This window comes from Ambystoma mexicanum, chromosome 14 (genome assembly GCF_040938575.1).
Source record: "Ambystoma mexicanum isolate Mex_15411 chromosome 14, UKY_AmexF1_1, whole genome shotgun sequence".
Lineage (NCBI taxonomy): Eukaryota > Metazoa > Chordata > Amphibia > Caudata > Ambystomatidae > Ambystoma > Ambystoma mexicanum.
In genome coordinates, this window is record NC_090940.1 from 308,687,811 (window position 1) to 308,710,777 (window position 22,967).

Below are 22,967 nucleotides of genomic sequence, written 5' to 3' on the forward strand. Positions count from 1 at the left end.
TAGATAGTCGTACGGTCTATGGATGTGAGCCAGTTTGGTGTTTTTCCTGAATTTGTGAAAGGATTGGTCAGTTCTTAGGGCGATGGGAAGGGACTTCCAGAGTTGGGCAGCCCTGACTGTAAAGCTACTACCACCAGCTTTATTTTTTAATTTAAACCTGGGGACTCTTAGGCACCCAGTGTTGCTAGACCTTGTGGGTCATGAGGAGTTCTATTTTGTGAATTTTTCCATCTGGTATTGAGGGGCTCAGTTATTCAGACATTTGCAGGTCAGAGAGGCTTTATGGAGATGTATCCTTTCTTTGATGGATAACCAATTGATGCCTCATCTGAGCACTGAGATGTTTTGGCTTCTGGATAGGCCTAGGGCTGTTCTAAGTGCGTTGTTCTGGAGAATCTGCAGTTTATCGACGATATATTTGCTGGCACCTATGTAAAGTGCATTTCAGTAGTCAATCTTTGATAGGATTAGAGCTCTAGCCAGCGTCATACAACTTTCAGTGGAGAGAAAGGGTTTGCAGGCATGGATAATCTTGCATGTATAAGCTGTCGCTGAGGCCGTGGCACTGACTTGTTTCTGAAGACTCAGGGAGGAGTCCAAGTAGAAACCCAGGGTTTTTTATTTTATTGTTTAATCAAACTTAGATTTTTACAATATTACTTTTTCGTTATGTCTCTAATTTGCCTCTCGAACACGATTTCATATCAACTAGGGTTTGTTGGCTGTGTGAAACTTGGACTCTTTGTATCATTGTTTGGTTTTTAGTAGATCGTTCGCAATGAATTCCAGTATTTTGGCTGTTATTATTTGCCAGCTGGTTTTGTCACCACCAATGAGTCTGCACCACCATGTTGGTTCTTCCATCAATTGGTCGTTTTTTGTTACCTTTGTACAAGATTTCATTTGTTGGTAAAAGATTCAGACGCGCTCTTAGAATCAGGTTCCGAGCCCATTTGTTCGGGAATCTCTTTATGTAATTTTGAAGCTCGTTCAATTTTCTTGTATTGCCAGGGAGGTGGGCGGTGAGCCTTTGAGCTGAGGCTTGCTCGGTCGTCTTTGCCCAGTCTGCTTCCTTCAGATTTTGTAAAATTTTGCATGGATTGTGGATAAGATCAGCTTTGTCAGAGGCAATGGTGTCCAAGAGGCAAGTGTTTTCTTTTTGCCAAGTTGATAACATCTCGGATTTGCCCAGGTCCATCTCACGCTTGATCATGCTGTAGATCTCATTACCATCGACCATTCTGCACTTTCTGTAGAGCATTAGTGTATTACAGTTTACTGTGCATGGCATGGACTGGAGGCTCAGCTCACGTCTTATTGCTACTCCTGAGGTCGAGTTCGGGAGCTTGAGCACTGACCTCCAAAATGAGGCTTCCAGCTTGAGCCAGATGTTTTTTGGAATGGCCGGCATGGCCTCTGCTCCGTATGTTATTGCAGGCACGACCTTCATTTTGTAGAAATTGATTGTTGGTTGTAATGAAAATTTCCCAAATTTGCGGTCGATTGTCTTGGCCTGAGCTGCTAGCTTTTTGATCTTTTTAAACAGAACAGATTGCATAGTTGTTTCAGTCTTTGTGCTGTCGAGTTGTACTCCAGGTACTTAAAGTTTTGAACGATTTTGATTTTAGAATCTTCAAGGAACCACTTGAAATTTGTGATTTTCTTCTTCGTGTCTTGTAGGATCATTACCTTGGTTTTTCCTTTATTAATTTCCAGAAAATGTTCCCTTGCGTACTCTTGTAGGCCATTGAGTTGGAGTTGTAGGCCTACCGGTGTCTGGTCAAATAGTGTAAGGTCGTCTGCGTATAAGAGCCGTACAATCGTAGAATTTCCAATTTTTGGCGGAAAGGCCCGCGTGCTGGTTGTACGAACTTGAAGATCGCCTATGTAGGCTAGGAATAAGGCTGAAGCTAGTGGGCATCCTTGCTTCACTCCCCGAGAAATTGGAATTTCCTCAGATAGCTCACCATCACAGCTCAGGCACACTCTCATCGAGGTGTTGTGGTGCAAGGCTTGAATGGGGGCCAGTAAGGCATCGGGACATTGCCAGCCTCTCAGCTTCATCCAGAGATGATGTCTTTCAATTCGATCGAACGCTTGTGTGAAGTCGATGAACACAACGAACAATGGATGACCATACTGGAAGGCTCTGCTTTTCATTATACTATAGATTAGTATATTGCCCGATGTTCCCGCATTTTTTTTGAAACCTGATTGAAGATGGTCGTTACATTTGGCTGTGACTGCCCAGGACTGAAATTTTCTTAAAAGTAATGATCCGAAGACTTTGCCGATGCAGTCCAGCAACGCTATCGGCCGAAAATTTGTCGGGTCCTTTATATCTCCCTTTTTGTAAATGGGGATTATTGTAGCTGTTGTCCATGATTTCGGTACCGAGCTTGACTCTGTGCAGCGCCGAAAAATGTCACTGATGAAAGTGACCCATTCTTCAGGATGCGCTTTGAGTTCAAAGTTGGTGATTCCATCTGGGCCCGGCGCCCGTGAATTTTTGAGCTTTTTAATGATTTCTATAATGTCGTCTTTGTCTTCTAGATTGGTCTACTTTGCTTCTTGGTACTGATGTTTCACTTTGTTTTTAGGTATGACAGACTTGAACACCTCAGCGAAGTGCGTTTCCCAGGTCAGTTGTGAGATGTTGCTCGTTATCTAGTTCTCCTCTGACTGTTCTGTTGATCTTAGTAAGGACCAGAAGTCTCTTGCATTGTTTATCGTTAGAGCTTTGGTAATATTTTCGGCGTCCTGCTGATAGTTTGCCTCAATGGTCTCGTAACCAAGCTCTGTATTCGGATTTCAAGGCTTTTTGTGTAGTCATGTCGTTGGTGATTAATGCGAGTTTGTTAGCATTTCTCATGGCTCTTCTGTACTCACGTCTTCTTGTTACTAGGTCACTGTTATAGGTGTGTTTTTTGATGCTGACTGTGACCTTTAAACTTGTTTTCTTGTGTTTGTATGCCGCTAGAAGAGGCTGGTAGTAGACTGCTTTAGAATGTGCTGACTTGCATTGCCTTTGTATCTGTGTGTTAGGTTTTTAATTGCGGCTACACTTAATTTGAGTCTGCATCCTCTTGCATCAATCTCGATGTCCGTATTTGTGCGCTTGTTTTTTGCGCTTTGAATTGTCCAGCAGGTCTCCAAGAGATTGTGATCGCTGGCGGCTGTTCGACGTACGTTGACGAACGTAGTAGCGCTTAATAGCGATTTGGAGACAAATATGTAATCAATTGTCTCACTCGTGTTCGCACGTTCCCAAGTCGGTGTTCGATTTGATTGTGGGAACGCGAGGTCGAGATTGTGTAGGTCTCGAGATTGCGTCAGATCGAGCCATGTTCTGCCACGTTGTTCTGCGGCTGTTAGATGTTTTTTGGCTCGTAGGCTCTTCTCAATATTGCAAACGGCATTTAAATCGCCGCAAATCAGTAAAGATGACACCAACAGCTTTGACATAGCTTCGTCGATGACATGTTCGCACATTGTGATAAAGCTTTCACCACTGATTGCAGCAGGATTCCAGTATGCGTTGACAACGATTATTGAGTTTTCTGTTTCTTCAGTGATTTTCTTCTGTTTCCATGTGACGCTTACTGCCAGGAGGGACAGGTTTGCAGTTAGGGTTGGACCAATAGAGAGTCCACATCCGGTACGACAGGCAATCATGAGTCCAGACATCGGTCGCCCTAAATGGCCCTTGACTGCCGGGGCCATAACTATCTGGAATCCTTCCAAGGTTGGTGCACTTGTTAACCATGTCTCCTGGAGGCATATGATGTCAAATGGTCCTAGATTGACGTCTCCTGGAGCTGTTAAATGCGAATGCCCTCTGGTGTTCCAAGAGCATAGTCTCACTTTACGATGCAGGTTTTCGTCTTGTGGTGGTGGTGTTGGAGTGAGCTCTCTGTGGGTGAATTGCTATTTTTTCCAGTGCATCGTTAGAGCTTTTGGTAACCAAGCCCAGATTCCTTGTTTGTTATCAGCGTGTGTGGTCAAGACTTCTGGTGTGTGGCTGTTTTGTATAGTTTGTGAGATGGTTCTTTTTGTTTTGTAGGATTTGTCCTGTGAACGCAGTTCTCTGCTTGATCGATGTTTGCTGGCATGAATGGTCTTCTTTGAGATTTCTTGCTTTGCCGTTTCTTGTGTCTCCTTACGGTGATCTTGTGCTTTGCGAGGAGGTTCTGAATCCTTTCGCTTATATTTCGGTGTGTGCAGACTGTTTTGCCTTTGTTCGGGGTGGTTCTGATTGTTTCCATCGTTGGTTCTTGTATGTGAGCTTTGAGTGTCGTACTTCTGTTCATTCCATTCTCTTTACTCATGCTTTTTCTTGGTGTGTAATCGTATCTAGATTGAAGCCAAGACTGTAAATTTCAGATTTGCTTTTATATATCTGCTTGTAGATGGTGGTAGACCCTATGTGCAGAAGTGTTGCTGCTTTACGCCTGTTGTGCCATGGTTCCACAATGAGTAAATCGTCTGATTTTATGTCTTTAAGATTTGGAATCTGCTGCAGTATTGACATGACTGTTCTTCTATTCAGCGTGAGATCATCCTTATTGCTGGATCGTTGCGCCATATGCAGTGTCCACTTTATCTCAGTGTATTTCTCCTGATGTCTTACGTACGTATCCGTTCTTGATCTGTAGCTGACTTTTTTTCTACCCAAGTCTTGCATTTTTTCTCTCGGCTTCGTTTGGGTGTTGCCGTCGATTTCACGTGTGATCTCATGTTGCCTGTTTCTTGTTGTTGCAGGCGGGCCTTCTATTAGAGAGGCGTGGCGTGTTGCTTCTACTTCTTTTAGATGTTCGGTGGTCTGATTTTGAGATCTCTTATGACCAGTTGAATTGCATTTAGCGTTTTGGGAAATGCTGCGTTGTGATTTCGCTTCTCGGGATTGATCAGGGATAGGGACTTCCACTCTCTTGGATTTTGCTTGACAGAAGATCTGAGATAGACGATTACGTCTTTCTTCCAAAGTTTCGAAATCTCGGTCCGAGTATGTCGTCATATGTTTTCCTTTGGTTGTAGATGGCGTTTTGCTGTCAGATGCTGATGTAGTCCTGTTGTTTTTTGGACTAGGTGTGAGTGCTGAAGTTTGTTCAGCGTCTTCGTCTGAGTAGACACTGATGTTCATTAGATTGTCGTCTTTCAGAAAATCTGCTGCTGATTTGGGTTAATCTAATTTGAATTGTGTTGAGTTTAAATGAGTTGCTTGGCTGCATGCGGCCTGCTGAGTAGTGTTACTCTCTGCAATAGCTGCTGGTCGCTCTTGTGCCTGCTTGTTGTTTGCTTTTAATGATTTATCAGTATTCGCATGTCGCATGATATTCGTGGTGGTCGTCGGTCCTTTGCACTTTGAGTTTGCTTTGTCGAAGATTAAGTATGCCGTTTCTGAGGCTCCACTGATGCTTTTGGAATTGGTACTTTTTTTATCTACCACTAAGACCACCTCAGGGGTGTTCAGATTGTGAGCTGCAGTGGCAGTTGATTCGCTTTCAGATCTTGGATTGCCAGAATGTTGTTACGCGGAACTTTTTATTTTGATGTTCAAGATTGGGTCAATCAAAGGTGATGTTTGGACGCCTGAATCTTTGGTTGCTGCAGTGTTACTTTGCTTGTTGACCTGCACGCCTTGTTTCTCTATTTTTGATGTAATTTTTTCTATTAAGTGATTTGCCAATTGGTCCATTTTGTTCGCATAACTGTTGTTCTCTTCTTTGGCTGCAATGAAAGCCTCCAGGTAGCCGACTTTCGTCAGAATCATGGCGATCATTGCTTGTTGATCTTTTGTGGTGTCGTTAAGTGTTTCGTACAGTTTGCAAAATGGATTTAAGGCGATTGTGATGGAAGACATGATACTCAGTAAGTCTTTTTTTGGTTGTGTTTCTGGAATTGGGGGCCGGGTTGCGTGGCATGGACCTTTCCTGGGGTGTGCAATTGGTCGCTAAATCTACGTCTTGGCGTTTGGCACCCGTTACTAAGGCCATGGGGTTTATAAGCAGAACTTAGACCAGGACGCTCCGTGGAGTGTCTCCTTTTGCCATCGATTTTGTCCTGTTCTTTATCTTCCTCCCCTCGCAGACTTTCGGCAAGTGCTTTGGCGACAGTAGAGACTGTGTCTACGAGAGGCTCACCTTCACGTGGTTGTGCTGGAGTTATCAAGCGACTGTGCATGTCATCAATAGCACAGACTTCTTCGTTGTGATCCTTGTTATGTGGCTGCACAGGGCCCTCAGGCTGTGGAAGATTGGTGTCTTCATTTGCAGGCACTGGCAAGATCTTCTCTGTAACTGGATCCAGGTCAATTGTGTCATCTGATCGGTCAGGCCACCTTTTGTTAAGGCTTTCCTTATTGCGGTGAATGCCAACTTTCCCATTTTTCGCTGTTGTTGCCGGAGTCTATTGCTGCGGCGAGACCCGGTAAGATTTTTCAATGGTTTCATTAGCTTTCATGTAAGGCGACTGAGTGCCTGGCTGAGTTTCTTTCTGGATCGCACTCAGTACCACCAGGGGAGGTTTTTGTGGTGGTGTTGTGGGGGGATGAACTGCAATTTTCCCCTCATCGATTTTGTGGTGTTTGGAACATGGGAAGTTTTCTTTGACGGCGGCGAGCATTTCTGCGTCAGAAAGCTCTTTATAGTCTTTGTTTTTTGTTGTCAATCGTGTTTTGAAGAAATCTGTTAATATTTGCATTGAGGTTAGTTTCGTTGTCGTTCCATGTCTGAGTGTAGTATTATCTCTGTTTTTCTTTTTCCTGTTTACTGGTGGTTGTTTTGCGCCATTATTCTTTTTCTGGCTGGATCCGTTTCTTTTTTTGGTCGTTTTTGGTCTTTCTGACTGACCACTGTACTCTCTGGCCCTCTTTCTAGTGTTGGGCATTTGGGAGGCTTCCATGCATGATGATTCAGTTCGAATTGGGGCAGGTGTAGTTGCACTGTTTGACTCCGGCGAGCCTTCTGCTGGCGTGTGGACTTGTTCAGCCATGCTCTGCACGGAGGTTGGCTCCGCCCACTCCCTCGCTGGGGCAGCCGCTTCCTCGGCTGTTGCTTCGGGTGTGTCTGCAAGCGTGCTCTTCTGGGCCTGCACGGCCCCCACGTCGGACCTTCAAGGGTACCGGGGTGAATGAGGCGCTGCCCCCAAGCCCCTGGTCGCGCCTTGCAACGATCCTGGTCCCGATGCCGACCGCTCGCCAAGCGGCTCCACGGCACCGCCGTGCTCCGCCCTCCCTCCGGAAGGCGCCAGCGGGGCAGAAGCCGGGCCATCGGTCCGCGGCGGCGGATTCTTTGTAATGGGGCCTCGAATTTGTGGTGTCACAGCCGCGCTGCCCATGTCCAACCTCTCCCGGGAGCCAGGACCTCCAGGTAAAAAAGGGGGATATATGGGAGGGCATGTGTTTGTGTTTGGGCATACAGACAAAATCTGCGGTTTTTCCAAGCCGCTCGGCTTGTTGTAGATACGCCCGATTTTGCTGGTCGCTGGGGGAGTGGGCTTTGACTTTGTTAGGCATAAGCTTTTTCCATTCTGGGGCAAGCAAAGGGTTTTGTCTCCATCGGGTTTTGGCCGGGAGCTTCTAAGACAGCGCCCGTCCTCTTCTTCGAACACCTGGTTTTCTAACATAGTTCTCGTTGAGGTTGGTTGTTTGCCTGTCTGACGAGACCTGCAAGCCAGCAAACAGCCAAACAGTCAGCTGGGATGGCACTCGCCCTTTTCGCGCTCGGGCTTCTCGCCGCAAGGACGACTGGGAGCTCCTTTTCAGCTCCACCCACTTGTGTGGGCATGGCCTCGCAGGGGGCGTGGCCTCGCTTCTTCTTCCTGCTCTCCTTACAGCTCACGGCTCGCTGCAGAGAAAAAGCAGAGGAAAAGCAGGGGATTCAAAACACAAGCTGCGCTCCTGCAGCAAACTCCAAACGCAAACGCCAAACAGTCAGCTGGGATGGCACTTGCCCTTTTCACGCTCGGGCTTCTCCAGGGTTTTTACTTCTCTAGCCACCTTGATGTCATTGCCATCAATGTTGAAAGCGAGATAATGATTACTCAGTTTCTTCTGGTTGGAAGGCGTGGATAGGAGAAGCAGCTCAGTCTTCTCATCATTCAGACACAGACCATGGGTGGCCATCCAGGCCTCAATGATGAGATAGATTTTGTTGACCAGAGCTAGATCTTTCTCCTAGTCACCTGTCCAAGGTATAAGGGTGTCATCTGTATAGCTAGTGTAGGTGACACCCAGATAGTCCAGTTCATCAAATAATGGTTTAGTGAACCCATTATACATGGTGGGTGATACACATGAACCTTGTGAGACTTCACATGTTATGGGAATAGGATTAGCGGCCGCCGATTGTAAGAAGACTCATCGATCTATTGCTTAAGAATGATTGGATCCAGGTTGTTGCTTCTACTGAAAAATGGGCCGCAGATGATAGATGCTTGCACAGCACATTATGATCAACCAGATCAAAAGTGGCCAATAGATCCAGAAGAAGCAGGAGGGCTGATGTTCCTTTCTTTTAAGTCGTCAATCTGGATCTTCAGGTCAATCAGTGCTGTTTCTGTACCATGTTGGGGTCTGAAGCCAGATTGACGGAGTCCAAGAAGGTTATTGGATTCTTGGTAGGATTGTATCTGGATATAGGCTGCTTTATCAATGATCTTTAGAAGGAAGTGGATTATTTTGATGAGACTAAAGTTGGTGGGAATACTCAGGTCTAAGGAGGGCTGTTTAAGAAGTGTGAGTACCCATTAATTTTTCAGATTGATGGGAAAAGTACAAGTGCGAAAGGTTGAGTTAAGTGCGGTGATGAATGGTGCTAGATCACTGGCAGCTTCTTTAAAGGTAGATGCAGGGCAAGAGTCTCCTTGACAATTAGAGGGTTTGAGTGACGCTATGTTTTCCACTTCAAGGGTAGAGACTTGTGTAAATTTAAATCGCTGGAGTGGTCATGGCAGATTGGGACAAGGTTTCACAAAGTTTGTTTGGGTTGAGAGGTTGTTTTTTTTTTGGCAGTTATTTTATTTTGGAGTAGGGTGATCTTATTGGCTAGTGCATTTTGGATCTTGTAACACCACGTTTTGTCCTTGATGCAGTTGTCTGTTGGAGGGGTGCGCGATTCCAATTCTCTTAATATGGTAAAGAGTTCTCTGGTACTTGAACTTGCTTCATCAATTCTATCGTTATAGGTGATGCGTTTTGCTAAGATCATTTCAGATTTGTAGTTTGCTGTGATTTTGAGTAGGTCAGCTTTGTTGGCTAAGGTAGTGTTGTTTTTCCAAGTTATTTCCAGTTTCATCTTTTCCTTTCATAGGGCTTTGAGTTTAGGGGGTGAACCAGGAGTTCAAGTGGGCTTTGCGTTTGCCTTTGCCCAATTTAAGCAGTGCGACTTTGTCTAGGGCTAGGGTAATTCTGCTGGGTCAAAGGAGGCTGGTAGAGGTTTGAGCAGGGGTTGGAGAAAGTGTTTGAGATTGTCCACAGTAATGTTCCTTTTGTTTCTCGTCGGGATAGGTGAAGCAATCAGGTTTTGTTTTTTCGGGAGTTTGCAGTCTTGGATAGTAAAAGTGAGTAGGGGGTGGTCTGTCCAGGGGTGTGGTTCAATGGACGTTATCAAGATATTTCAGTTAAGGTCTGCTACCCAGTCTAGGATTCTCCCTTTTAGGTGCGTTGGGTGAAGGACTCTTTGAGTGAGGCCTAGCTCAGCCATGGAATTTGCCAGAGTCGTGGCAGGTAGGTCATTGGGGTAATTGGCCCAAGGTTAAAGTCATCTAGTATTAACATTTGTGAGGAGGGTTTGGTGTTAGTGGAGAGGAGAGTGATTATATCTTCCTCAAAAGAGCCTATGGGACCGGGAGGTCTATAAATCAGATGCGCCATTATACTGCACAAATTGGATTGAGAGGAAGTTTAATTGATAGCAATTCACATCAGTTGGTAGCAGAGTGTGAAATTATTCTGAGACCCAGGGTAGATTTGGCGATAAAAGCAATTTCGCTGCCTCTAGCAGATTCCTTGTCGATAGTTAGGTCAGCAATTTCTACTGCATGTGCAACCAGGGATCTGGCATTAATCAGTGCCCCGTTGATAGATGTAGAATTATTGCATTGGTCTTTGGTGTCAGGAGAAGTGGTAATCTGTTTGGCTCTTGTATAGGTTTTGTGGTTTTTAGCTGTGGTTTCTGGTTCCCTCAGTCCCTGGGGTTGACTATTCCTTGAAGGTGGGCCACATGATGGGGTATACGATTTTCCTAATCTGGGGCCAAGTCTAGTGTTCCTGATTGCTGTAGGGCAAGGGTGGTTTGGTGTCGGCCTGGTGGTGATGGTCTGGGGCGGCGTTGAGGTGTAGTCTAGTCTACTTGGCGTAGCACCTAATCGGTTAACCTGTGGGTGATTAAAGTTATCCTGCGTGGTAGAGATTAGTGGGGTACATTTGCTTTGAAGGTCAGGACTTTTAAGTGTGGCAAGAATAAGGTGGGCTTGCTCCGGTCTGGGAGGATTAGGGGTGGTAGGAACATGGTAGGCTTAATCCAGTTGGCATTGTTAGCGTGAGGAGGTATGACGGCAGGATTAAGAAGTGTTGAGATTGGCATTTTGGCAAGTGAGGGATGGGGCATAGATTGGCTGGCTGTAATAGCTATTAGGCAAGTGTCTAATAGACCTGCTTCTTCCTCCACTCTTCTGGGGACCTGGACTAACACGAGGCTGCGCTTGACACTGGGAATTGCTTTTGAATTATGCAACCTGGCATGCTCCACTTGGAGCCTGATGCTTACACGACACCTGAAGTTCGTTTTTTATTTTGGGCACTCAGCGACCCCATTGGCGCATACCACTCTGCCTGGTGAGTGCATAATATGCAATTGTGTGACTTCCTGTGTATGTTGTGCACGCCCATAACAGGCCCCTGTGCTGGTTTCCACTTTCCAAGATGGTGGACAGATTCAGCCTTCTTTGTCCCTACATCCCACAGCTCCTGCTGTAGCGTGATTGGTCCTTGTATTACTCATAAGGGCCTATCCTGACGCCAGCAGGTGGACGCCGGCCCACCTCCCCAAGGCCCACCTTCTAAGGCCCTGTTTGTTTCCCTGTCTTCTTATTCCACCCTCTGCGTACTCTGGACCTGCTTCTTCCTCCACTCTTCTGGGGACTTGGACTGTAACACAAGGCTGCGCTCGACACAGGGAACTGTTTTTGAATTATGCAACCTGGCATGCTCCACTTGGAGCCTCATGCTTACACGACATCTGAAGTTCGTTTTTTATTGTGCGCACTCGGCGACGCCACCAGCGCATACCACTCTGCCTGGTGAGTACTTAATATGGAATTGCGTGGCTTTGTGTGTATGTTGTGCAAGGGCCATACCAGGGACCTGTGCTGGTTTCCACTTTCCAAGATGGTGGACGGATTCAGCCTTCTCTTTGTCCCTACCTGCCACAACTCCTGCTGTAGTGTGATTGGTCCTTGCATTACCCGTAAGGGCCAATCCTGAGGCCGGCAGGTGGACGCCAGCCCTTCTCCCCAAGACCCACCTTCTAAGGCCCTGTTTGTTTCCCTGTTGGTAGCCCGGTTCGTGAGGTGAGTACCCCTCGCCAGTATGTCTGTACCCCTCCCCCCACACTTCTGCTGGACCCAGTATGTCTGTATGCCTCCCCCTCCTCCTGCTGCACCCAGTATGTCTGTATGCCTTCCGCACCCCTCCCTGCACCCTCTCTGTATGTATGACCCCCCAGCCCGCTGCACCCAGTATGTTTGTATGCCTCCCCCCACCTCCCCGCTGCACCCAGTATGTCTGTACCCCTCCCCCTCCGTTTGTCACCTGTGTACCCTGAGGTGCCACCCTCCCCCTCGTCCCATCCCAGTAAGTGTGCGAAGCAGCCCGCCATACTTCCACGTTACTGCCTGGTGATTTGAACCTATGTACTAGTATGCACCTGCAACATGGGGTTGACTCCATGCTGGTCTATGCTGACATTAACCATGCATTTATGTGTAGCCTTCCTCATTCGTATTCCCTGCCTGGCACCACACTTTCCTATTGACTCCGACTTTGCATGTATGTGTTGTTGCCGTCATGTAACTTGTGGCTGGCACCTTGTATATGCATACTAGCTTTGACCATGCAACTGTTTGTAGCTGCCGCCATGCAACATGTGGCTGGCATCATGCTCTTGCTTACCGATGTTGACCACGCAACTTTATGTATCTGCCACTGAATAAGATGTGGCTGGCACCATATATTTGCCCACCAAATCTATGTGATCAATTTTAAGCACTTTCTGCAACTGTATGAAGCAACATGCATGTATGCCTTCAGATGCACTTATGTAACTAAGTAAGCCTTCTTAACAGCGCTGCGATGCCCGAGGGCAGTCGGCGCTTTACAAATGCAAATAAATAAAATAGACTGAGCTGGAGTGTAAAGCTGATGGGTGTGGGGGTGGTAAACATACTTAGGAGCTGGAGCAGGTCCCTAGTAATAGATACATGGGTGTCACCATGGGCTTCTTGGGTGAGTCTATCCAAAGTGTTACGAGTCACAAAGGTCTCTTTAAAATGTAGATTGCAGACTAACATTGGACTAGAAGTGGGGTTAGATGGCAATGGAATTATCACTATGGTATGGGTCTCTCGGGATGCAATGGACTAAGTATAAGGTTCAAACACAGTGGTCTAAATAGTATAGTGTGGGACACTTGGACACAATGGGCATAATAGGCTAAATAAGAGGTGCAATCAGTAGTCTAAACAGTATAGTGTGGGTCACTCAGAGACACAGTGGTCAGAATGGGCCGAGTATGAGGTTCAGTCAAGGTGGGCTAAAAATCGCAGTGTAGGCCACTCAGAGGCACAATGGGCATAATGGGTTATGTGTAAGGTACATTCACAGTGAGCGGAGTAACAGTCAATTCAAAACATAATGGTGGGCTAAGTTCAATCACATTCAGCTAAACAATTGCAGAAAGAGCACAAGAAAACACAATGGATGTGAGAGGCTAGATAAGAGGCTCAAGGGTGTTAAAAAGGACCCAGTGGGGGGGCTAGGCATTGTAGTATCGAACACTGACTAGCACCCACCCTAGGCTAGACGCAGGATGTTGGCGCTGTTGGCTGAGCAATGCAATACAATGTAAATTAATCACACAACGGGTTGGAGGCTGTGCTAGTGTGCTAGTTGATGTGGTTGGAGGATGCAATGAGTGGTAGTGTGGGCGTACGTTCATCTACACAAATAGGAGCAGAGATGCATAAGATGAGTAGTGCAGTCACGGGATGGACTAAGGTGGCATCAATGGAATGCTCAAGCAGTTCAACATCCAACAAGGCCGGATGTCTAATGGGCGCGATAGAGACAGTCTATAGGTATTATGACGGCAGTATGCAGGAAACTGACGTATTGTAATTTTAGACGTAGAAGACATTGAATGCGGATGGGGAAGGGTTCTGCTGAATAGAGTTCCAGCCACGTGCGGGAAATTGAGGGATGGTGGTGAGATATGGGGGACAAATGTGCTTAACCAGGAAGGGACAGGCCGTAGCTCGCTGTGGCGAACAGGGGCAAACAGGGCCTTTTTCCAGGCCTTCTTCCACTGGCCGGCTTTCGCCTGCAGGTGACATGGATTGGGTGAAGAGGCCGAGCTGCTTAGCATCTAACAGACTCAATCTGGTGCCGTGTTGCGCCCACCATTATGTGAACAGGCAGAAGTGCGGACAATGCTTTACAATGGGCAGCATTAGCACGTAATGCGCAACATAGGGTAAAATGAAATCAAAATACTGCAGCCGGTGTCGAAATGTCATGTAGCCTCACCATGTAATTGAGGTTGGCGGCATCAAAGGAGACTGATGGTCGCTGGATGTTCAGGAGGCTTTAAGGGGCACGTCAGTCCGTAGGCAGCAGGATCCTTGCTCCTGCAACTGAGGGAGACAGGCTAGAGGTGGAGCAGAAGACTGGGTAAAATAACCTAGCCACGCAGTCGCTCTCTGTTAATCCCAACCTGGGGTGTTGAGTTTAGAAAAATCACTTGTGTGATTGTTGATTTTGTAAGTCAGGTATCCAAATTTGCACAAATCACATAATAACACTGTGCCTTATTGTGCCAAAACATCCTTAGAAATCAGACCAAATATGCCAATGCATTTCGGAGAATGTTCTCCTTCATCGGAGAACATTCTCTGAAATGCATTAGCATATTTGGTCTGATTTCTAAGGATGTGTTGTCCGCTTCCTCACTAAGAAGTTATTAGTGACCATTTTTTTTTAGATTGACTTTTTTGTTTATAAACCATTTATAAAACAAATAAGGGACAGTGTTATTTGATGATTTGTTCAAATTTGGATACCTGACCTACAAAATCAATGATCACACAAGTGATTTTTTTATCTAAACTCAACACCCCAGGTTGGGATTAACAGAGAGCGACTGCGTGGCTAGGTTATTTTACCCAGTCTTCTGCTCCACATGTAATTTTGAGTCAGGGTGTCTCCAGACACGTCGTGGTCAGCTCCTGAACACTTTAGCATAAATACCAGAGAATATCAGCATTTTTCTCACTTTTTTCACTACCTGATATTTTCTTCTGAGTGGATTTAACGAAGTAGTGCCCACTTATTTTTGCAATTCTTCTTCTCTCTCCCTTTGGAAGACGGGCTACAACCCTCTCAACCTCACAGGATGATCACAAATGGTTTGCACAGGGGCAAACAGGGCCTTTTGCAGGCCTTCTTCCACTGGCTGGCTCCCGCCTCGCCTGTGTAAGGCCTAACATGCCCTATGCTAAGGTCGGATTTCCCTTCCTAAAGAAACTAAGGATAGTCTGAATCAGTAAGTTCAACTTAAAGCCTGTCTTTGTCCAAACCCTGCACTTGCCCTCACAACTAGAGCTAATCACTGTGTAGGGATGTCAACAACAAAAGAGGTAGTGCTCCAAATTAAGGTCTGTGCTTCTTCCTGCTCTTGGCTTACTTTCCAGCTCCCCTTCCCCAAGTTCAAACAGTTCCACAGAGTCTTGGGCTTCCCTTTCCGAAGGCAACAACACAGTTGCAGGATGGCTTCGGGGTTTGCTTCCCCAAGGCGACAACAAAGCTCACAAGGTCTTGGGTTTCCCTTCCCCAAGACGATAGCTTGTCCAGCTTGCCAACTCACAATTAGTTCCAGTCTCTTAATACTCGAAATCAATTCCAGATCTTACTTTTAACTCCTTCAATCTCTTGAATATTTTAGAGATCGCTACCTTTAGTATTCACTTTAGCAATCTATTTCATCAGTGAAGATTTGGTATCTGCATTTTCCTTGGCTTTTCGGACAGGGTATCTTCGGTCTAGGCGCAGTTGTCGAACAACAAGGTCCACCCACGACAAGGCACGCAACCAATACCCCAACGGTTTCTCTGCCACTACACCTGTGCTCTGATTCACCTTCACTTTGGTTTCTCCTTGCCAGTCTCTTGGCTTTGCCACAATGTGCTCTACCACACAGTTCACTATGTGGTGCTCATTCTTTTGTATCACCTTACTTTCACAAGCTTTAACAATGTTCATTACTGATTTTCCATATTATTCAGTATTGCATTATTTATTACATGATTTTCGCCCACACTGGCATTCCATTCTTATGCTCATTAAAGCTTTCCCTCAGTACGGTATTCAATAATGATTTATTCACTTCTCTTTCACTTAAAGTTCACCTTGCTTGCAACTTGCTTGCCTTAAAACCCCTCACCATGGGTCCACCTTCAGTTGTACACCTATTTCTCTTTATCCGTCAGTCCTATCTGCCCTGTAGTAGCCCCAGGAGCGCCCTGGTACAATTGTTCCCTCTGATTCACTCACCGGTCATTGGCAGCTCCTCCGGCATCTTCTCTTTCCGTTTGTCGCTCCGCGGACACGTCTCTTTGTCTTTGCAAGCAGCGATTGCTCTTTGCAAGTCTTGCGGTGGATTGGTGGTAGCTCCACCTGTCACTCGCGGCTGTTACCGGTGGCATACAGCGCCACTGGGATTTCTTACATGCTCCACAGTTCCGGCTGTGAGCACACGACCAAGGAGGCTCTGGCAGGGCTGACCCTCTCACGGCCCGCTCTGGCTCTGCGTCGGAGTCTCTCCTTCACAATTGTGGGCGTCCTGGACTCCAGGTAGGACCCTCCTTGGCAGCCTCCTTCAGAGCAGGATTTCTTCCCTCTCTGGCCCGGGCTTCTCTCCTGATGGTCTCCCCTTCCCCACTGGTGACTCCTCCTTTTATGCACCTGTGACCTGTTAACAGGTTGCAGGTGCAAGCCCTTCCACTCAATTGCCTGTCTCTAATTACTTATGTTCTTGGGATATGCCTAACCCTGGTAATAGAGTCCAAGTCTCTTCCTAGTCTCCGTACCAGAGTGGTGTAACTGATTTTTAGTGTGCACAACTCTGTTGCCTCATCCTCATCCCAGTACTAGAGTGGTATACCTGAACGTCAGTGTGCATGACTCCAAGTCGTCTCTTCCTCGTCCCAGTACTAGAATGGTGTGACTGAGGGGACGTGAGAGGACATGATTGGCAACAGCCTATAAAGGAAGGGGGAGGGGGGTAATGTTTGGTCTCATAAGGCAAAAGAAGATACCCTGCTGCTCTCCCAGACAATCCTCCTATTCAACCTCTTCCTAGTGTCACTATGTTGATGCCATTTTCTAGGATTATCCTGGAAGGATGAAAAGGGAGAAGGGTAACAATATCCCAGAAAGGCTGCTGGGATTGAAGGTTCATCGTGGAATGGAAATGGGGCTACCGCGTCTCACCCAAGGACATCCCCCTTTCATTCCCCAACTCTCCTCTACACAGGTGATCCTCCCTCGCATATTCACCCTCGGGTTCGGGATCCAAAAGTGATGGCCCTTCCCTGGCCACATGAGCTGAGGATATTGGGGAGAAGGAAGTGAGGATGCCCTTGGGTTCCTCACAGTTTAAGGGACAGAATTGGAGATGTTGGACACATGACGGTGGAGTCTTTAAGTTACATGGACATTCTGACAGACCCATTAGAATTTTAGTTGAGGCAGGGAAACCCCTCGCAGGGATATGGAAAGTTAGGTTTTCTCTTTATTTTCTTTGTGAATAAGTCTATAGCAAACACTATGCCACCTGTGTGTCAGTCTCCTCTTTCTACACCCTTACAGAGTCTAGAAATACAGCCCCCATAAAACATGGTGGGAGAGAAAGAGCAAAATATGGAAGGTTGTTTTCTTCAAAAAGCAGCCCGGTCCGCATTGTGGGGAAGGTGTATATGAAAATGCTAGGCCACATAGTTGAAATGAGGACCTGAGGCTGTGAGGAGAAAAGGGGTGAACATTGGACAGTGGAAATGGATAGAGTGGGAAGGTGTCCTTTTTGTGTGGGTATAGAGTGAATGAGAAGGTGGATAGTACAAAAAATGTAATAGGTGAGGCCTAGGCAGAGGGCCAGATGAAAACATGAGGGAAAAAAGAAAGCAAGAAACTGAAAAAATGTAGATGCAAAATGACTCTGGAACAAGGATGAAAGGTGTGGGCTAGGTAAGTGATTGGATGGAACATGGAATATGGAAAAAATACCAAAGGGCTTGATGCAGGGAGGGGCATGTGTGGGTAGCTGGTGTTATGAGTATTGTGATGAATTGAGGGAATGTCTCTTTTTCCCGGGGGGGAGCCTCCCCTTTGAGGCTAGGGAGGTGAGCCCGCTTCGCAAGACCCTCCCTAGGGTTCTGGGCACGTGGAACCTCGCTGTGAGAAAACTCTCCCTTAGGGGCAAGGACTCCCATTCCTGTGAGGAACTCCCAAACTCATTGCCCATGGTGAAATACATAGGACTATCTGATGTGAAGGACAGTATAAAATGAGACCTTCATTTAACTCAGACTAGGAGGCTAGAGGCCGAGCACACGCCGATACGAGGCGAAGCCGAGAGATGCGTATGTCAGCAGGGGGAGGCTTCCCTGGTGGCATCACATCTAAGAGAGGCGGAGCCAAGGAGAGTTGCTAAGCCCCATACTTTCAGATTTTCTATGAGAACAAGAGTAATATGCTGGAAGCCCAGCGTTGTTACGGAGAGTGAAGCCGAAGAGAAGGGAGCCTAAATGCCAGTGGTGGCATGACCACAACAATTATGTTTACCTGCAGTGGTATGTGTCCATGAAGAGGGAGAGGACCAAGAGCGGGACACCAGAGAAAACGAGAAGGCAAAGAACTAGAACAGCCAAAGTGAACCCGAGTGAGCCGAGGTCCTCGAGACATTCTGCAGATTCCAAAGTTACAGGGAGAACAGGAGACAGGATACGCCCCCGGGGTATTGTTATGTAACAAAAGAAACTCTCCCATTGAAATTGATGCGACAGTAAAGTTGATGAAACGGAACGATAATAATTTGAAAAAGAGAAGCACAATAAGAGCGGGAAAAGAGAGCATTAAGAGTGGCATGAAGTGACAGCAAGTGAAGCCCATAAGGGAAGAGGTATATGAGACAACCCAATCCAGGAGTGGGGGAACATTGACTTCCAAGAAGGCATATCCCGTCTATGAAAGTATGTTACGGGAGTACCAAAGGCATATCGTGTGGAGCAAAAGATAAGATGGAGAGTTCAAAAGGGATTCCTGGAAGAAAATCCCTGAAGAGGAGGGAAAGCCTAAATAACTTGTGAAAGAGTTATACAGACTTGTACAGAAGGTGACAAGAAACATTTAAAGTTAGCCACTGATAAGTCTGAAGCAAAGGAGAAACATTGCAAGAAAAGACAATCGAGAGGAGCGCAGGATTCTCCTGACCTTATTTTGTAAGAACAGTGATGGGGTCAGTTATAATTCATTTTTTTGGACCGCAGACTTTTTGAATTCCGGACGACGGACGAACACCTTATATAGGCAGGGAACACCTGCATAGCAATAGGGAAAGTTGGGCCTTTCTTCTCAGTTAATAAGTAACAAGTGGAAATGTCAACCCAGTGTCCGCGTCTTCCATCTGACCTGCCACAGTGTATAAAGATGGCTGAGGCTGGAGTGAAAGTTGGATTGCTCAATGAGATGGTTTAATGTTCTTTAAATGGAATGACAGAGTTAAAGCAAAAAAGTGATGCCACAGACCCTCACGGTCCCACCAATATGCAGCATACCCTCACGGTCCCACCAATATGCAGCATCAATGAGACGTGTGCTTTTGGAAGTCAGGTGACAATAGTTAACATGAGAGGTATAAGACCTCAGTTACACAGATGATCTATCACCAGGCACACAGCCCTTGCTTTGTCATCTATTTGCACTTTGGTGCCTACAGTCTCACTTTCAAAGAATAAAAACAGTGGTGCAATGCCAAACTCATACGCACAAACATCTAGGGCAGAACTGGCACTTTATCCGGATGAGGTTCTCTGTGGGCCAACCCTCTGCGTTTTTATTTATTTTTCTATTCCATTTCTGTCGATTTTCGCATGACGAAGCATTGCTGGTAACCCTGCATACTCATTGGGGAACTCAGTAAAACAGAGTTCCAGGGGAAAAGAGCACCGCTGAAAACCTTTGGGCATGAAGCATAACCAGGAAGTACTGTGGGTTGGAAGTGCTGAGCAACTAAAGGTTAAACTCCATTCAACTATCAGTGGCCTCCTTATTTAAGGTAACCCACCGCACCCCGCCCCATGCAAACAACATAAGATATCGAATGAGCCCCAGTGATCTTTGCTGGCACACATTCCTGGGGATGGAGGTTTTCTCCCTGCAAATCAGGGAATCAGAGTAAAAGAACCACGCTCACAGGCTGTTGGGAATTGTGTGTGAGGGTGAAAGGCACTGCTTCCTTAAAAGGGTCCCCTTGGTAGCTGCTTTAAAAAAAAATGTGCGTTATGGAATGGAAATAACTGGACTGCACCTTCAGTATGTTTGCGCTGCATTTCGATCAGCTTGAGGTTTGGTAAATCCAGTCCCAAATGTGTTAAGTCTGTGTTGAGGCTCTTCTAGAAGTTGCCATGTTATGGCCCTGCCGTGGCTGTCCAGGCAGTATTCTGCAGAGGGAGAGGAAGGGGGATAGAGGGGCAGGGATAGGGAAAAGTGGTGCCACTGATTAAAAGGAGAGTGATGATGTTTGTGGTAGTGGGAGCGCGTGGCGATCCAGCCAACGTGGATCCCAAGTGCAAAACATTTAGAAAAGGTGTCTGTGGCAGCAGGGGTGTTAATGTGAAGAAAGTTTTAAGAAAGTGATATCATTATGAAATAATTGTAGTTGTTGCTGTGTGATGGATCCGAGATGTGCTCAAGCAAACTTTATGAAGTGTAGAGGCTCTTTAGGTTGCTGGGAATGTTTACTTTTCTGCGTAAACTCACTTTCTGGATTAGTAGCACTGGGACGGCCAACCCTGGAGGCCAAGAGTGGACTAACCGAGAATGGAATGTGTGATATGTGAATGGAAAACAAAACAAAGGTACTGGTATGTTCAAGGTTAGCCAGTGTGAAGTGTAAATGAATTAGAAATATTCACCCGGTCTCAACCTATATAACCATAGTGGTTATCTATGTTACATGCAATTATGTGTACTAGAGCACTCCTTGAAAATAAACATACACATTTTTGGAGAGATTGATGTTAAAACTTTATATCAAAAAGGTGGTGCATGTAATAAAATCCAACATAGAAGAACATATACAATCAATAACATCAATTTCACATTTGTGGATTGAGTATATAAACTTTCAAACAATCAAAAAATAAGAATTAGTACATAAAGGAAAAAACATAAAGCAATCATCAATATTGACAGAAAACCAGTTATTTTGTCACTGGGGTACTAGATTGAACCGAAAACGAGAAATAGGTCCAACTGTCACTCTATTCCAGTTGATGCTAAGAGTGATCTTGCTAAAAAATATAAGGAGTGAAGCAAGTAAACAGTATTCTTTAGCGATTAGAATAAATTCCCAAAACTAAAGGTATTGTGTGTCGGGATAGGGTCTGCCTACGCTACAGGGGGAATGAACAAACAACATGAGATGAGGGTGCTTCAAACAAATAACACAGGCCCATCGGTGGACAATGCCACATAAGTAACAAGGTCCCGGTAAATCACAAATTTTCTGTAAAGGACCTCGTTTCCCCTCTGGTTGAAAGAAGTGTTTCGGCGGAACAGAATCAGTGAAAAGTACTCTTCATGTGGAAGGAATGTACTCCGCCTTCATCATGGCGATAATTAGCAGGACTCTGCATTAGTAAAAGGGGAGAAAAGAAGAGAAAACAAATGGTAGAGGAAAAAGGGGGATAAGTAACCAAGAAAAATAAGAATGTGAAATCAATCAGGAGTAAAAATTGGTCTGTACTATAAAATCTGCATGTAAAGTGAGAAATAATCTATAGGTCAGACATCGACCCTGGTCGAGTCTGAGATATATCTCATAGCCACATACAACAAAGCCCCATGTAAAGAGGGAAGCCTCTGGTAAAATACCGATGAACCTCCCCCCAAATAAGGGCAGAAAGACAGATGGTGGCATTGGGTCCCCTTTGGAGGAGTAGTGCATGGGTCCCCTAGTCAGTACCCGCTGGTCGGCAAGTCAAGGTCCGAGTGGAAGAGGCAGGACTGGCTGGAGGGGTGATGAATCACTTACCTAACGTAGGTGGTATAGATGGGAGTCGTTTGAGGCTTATTGATTGGGGTGTGTAGGGTGTACACGAATGGCTGAGGCGAGGAAGTGGGAAGAAACACTGGAGAATCGTGGTGATCCAGTTGTCATCATCCCTGGGCTGGCAAAATGTCTGGAGCCTAAAAGAGAGATATAACCGTTGGTGTGTACGGTTAATGGAAGGCGTGAGTGGAATGGAGGGGAGATGGTATGCATAGGAAGGAGCTAGTCAGGAACAAGGATTTACCTGAAGGGTGTCTTCTTCATAAAAGAGTGGAGAGACGAGAAGAAGGGTGGCCAGTTCACATGGTGACTGGAGACATCTGGGTCCACACAGACCAGTTGTGGATGAGAACTCCGAATAGTTGGTTCTTGTCGTTGTGGGAACCTCAATGTGCGATGCTGCATGGGAAACCAACATGAAATGGGGGAAAAACAAGGGAAAAGAAAAATGTTCAAAAAGCAATGTAAATGAAGATTGTTAGAGGGGCAAGAGAATGTGCCCGTGTCTAAGAATGGTGGTTGGTCACTCCACTGGTAGGTGCTGTCAGCCGTATCCGTGAGGGAAAGGCTGGAAGGACTTGCCTGTATTCATGAGGAGCGCGGCTCCCCGATCATAGCAAAAAGGAGGAGAGAACGCAGGGAAACTGCTGCGTGTCTTGCTCTCTACAGCCTGCCGTGTGAGTTCAGGCTGAAGACAAGGAAGAGCCGAAGGAGGACAGTTGCCCTGGCAACCACGTTGCGCGTGTCTCAGCGACGTGTCGGGAGGTCCTTGCAGATCGCGCTGCAACCAATGAGGGCCTGCTGAGAGAATGAATGGCAGGTGGGTGTGTCCTGGGGCCGGCCAGTGGTGACGCAGGGGGGCGGGAGATAACGAACCCGTGGTATGTCCGTGCCTAGAAAGGACTTCACCGCCCGTGAGGCGAGTGATCGTCCGTTTTCCCGTGCTCGCTCTGTGAAGAGGGAGAGATCGTGTCTCTCATGGGAGTCCAATCGACTGGGACTGCACATAGATTGATGTTGCTATCATTTGTGATCGGTGCATGAAGGATAACAGGTACGTACCTGGGGAGAGCAAAAAATGCAAGAGAACAGCTGCATGTGCTGAGTTGCAGGGAAGTTGATGTCCCAGAATGTCCATACCAGAGTTGGACAATGGGAAAGGGGGGGTTGGGAGGGGGAGGGTTTTTGGTTAATGATATGTGAATGGAAACATCAATGGAAGAACAGAGAGAATTCCACAGAAAGTCACTTGTTGGCGGCCATCCCAAAAGCTTGGCTTTATTCAAAATGTTGGCGGGTAAATCAGCTTAGCCTTTCTGTAAAACAATAATATAGTCGTTCTATACCACTTCCAGTTGCAGG

At 46.3% G+C, this 22,967-nt stretch overlaps 1 protein-coding gene and 1 long non-coding RNA gene across 2 annotated transcripts in view; one reads left to right on the forward strand and one right to left on the reverse strand.

The window, feature by feature from the left end:
• CCDC88C (coiled-coil domain containing 88C) overlaps window positions 1-22,967 on the forward strand; it is a 916,777-nt gene that overhangs the window by 813,836 nt on the left and 79,974 nt on the right. The gene's annotated exons all lie outside the window — the stretch shown is intronic.
• LOC138526764 (uncharacterized) lies at window positions 20,579-22,314 on the reverse strand. Its single transcript, XR_011283729.1, has 4 exons — window positions 22,188-22,314; window positions 21,850-22,004; window positions 21,588-21,742; window positions 20,579-21,183 (listed from the first exon to the last, which is right to left on the reverse strand). It is a non-coding gene; the product is annotated as an uncharacterized lncRNA (long non-coding RNA).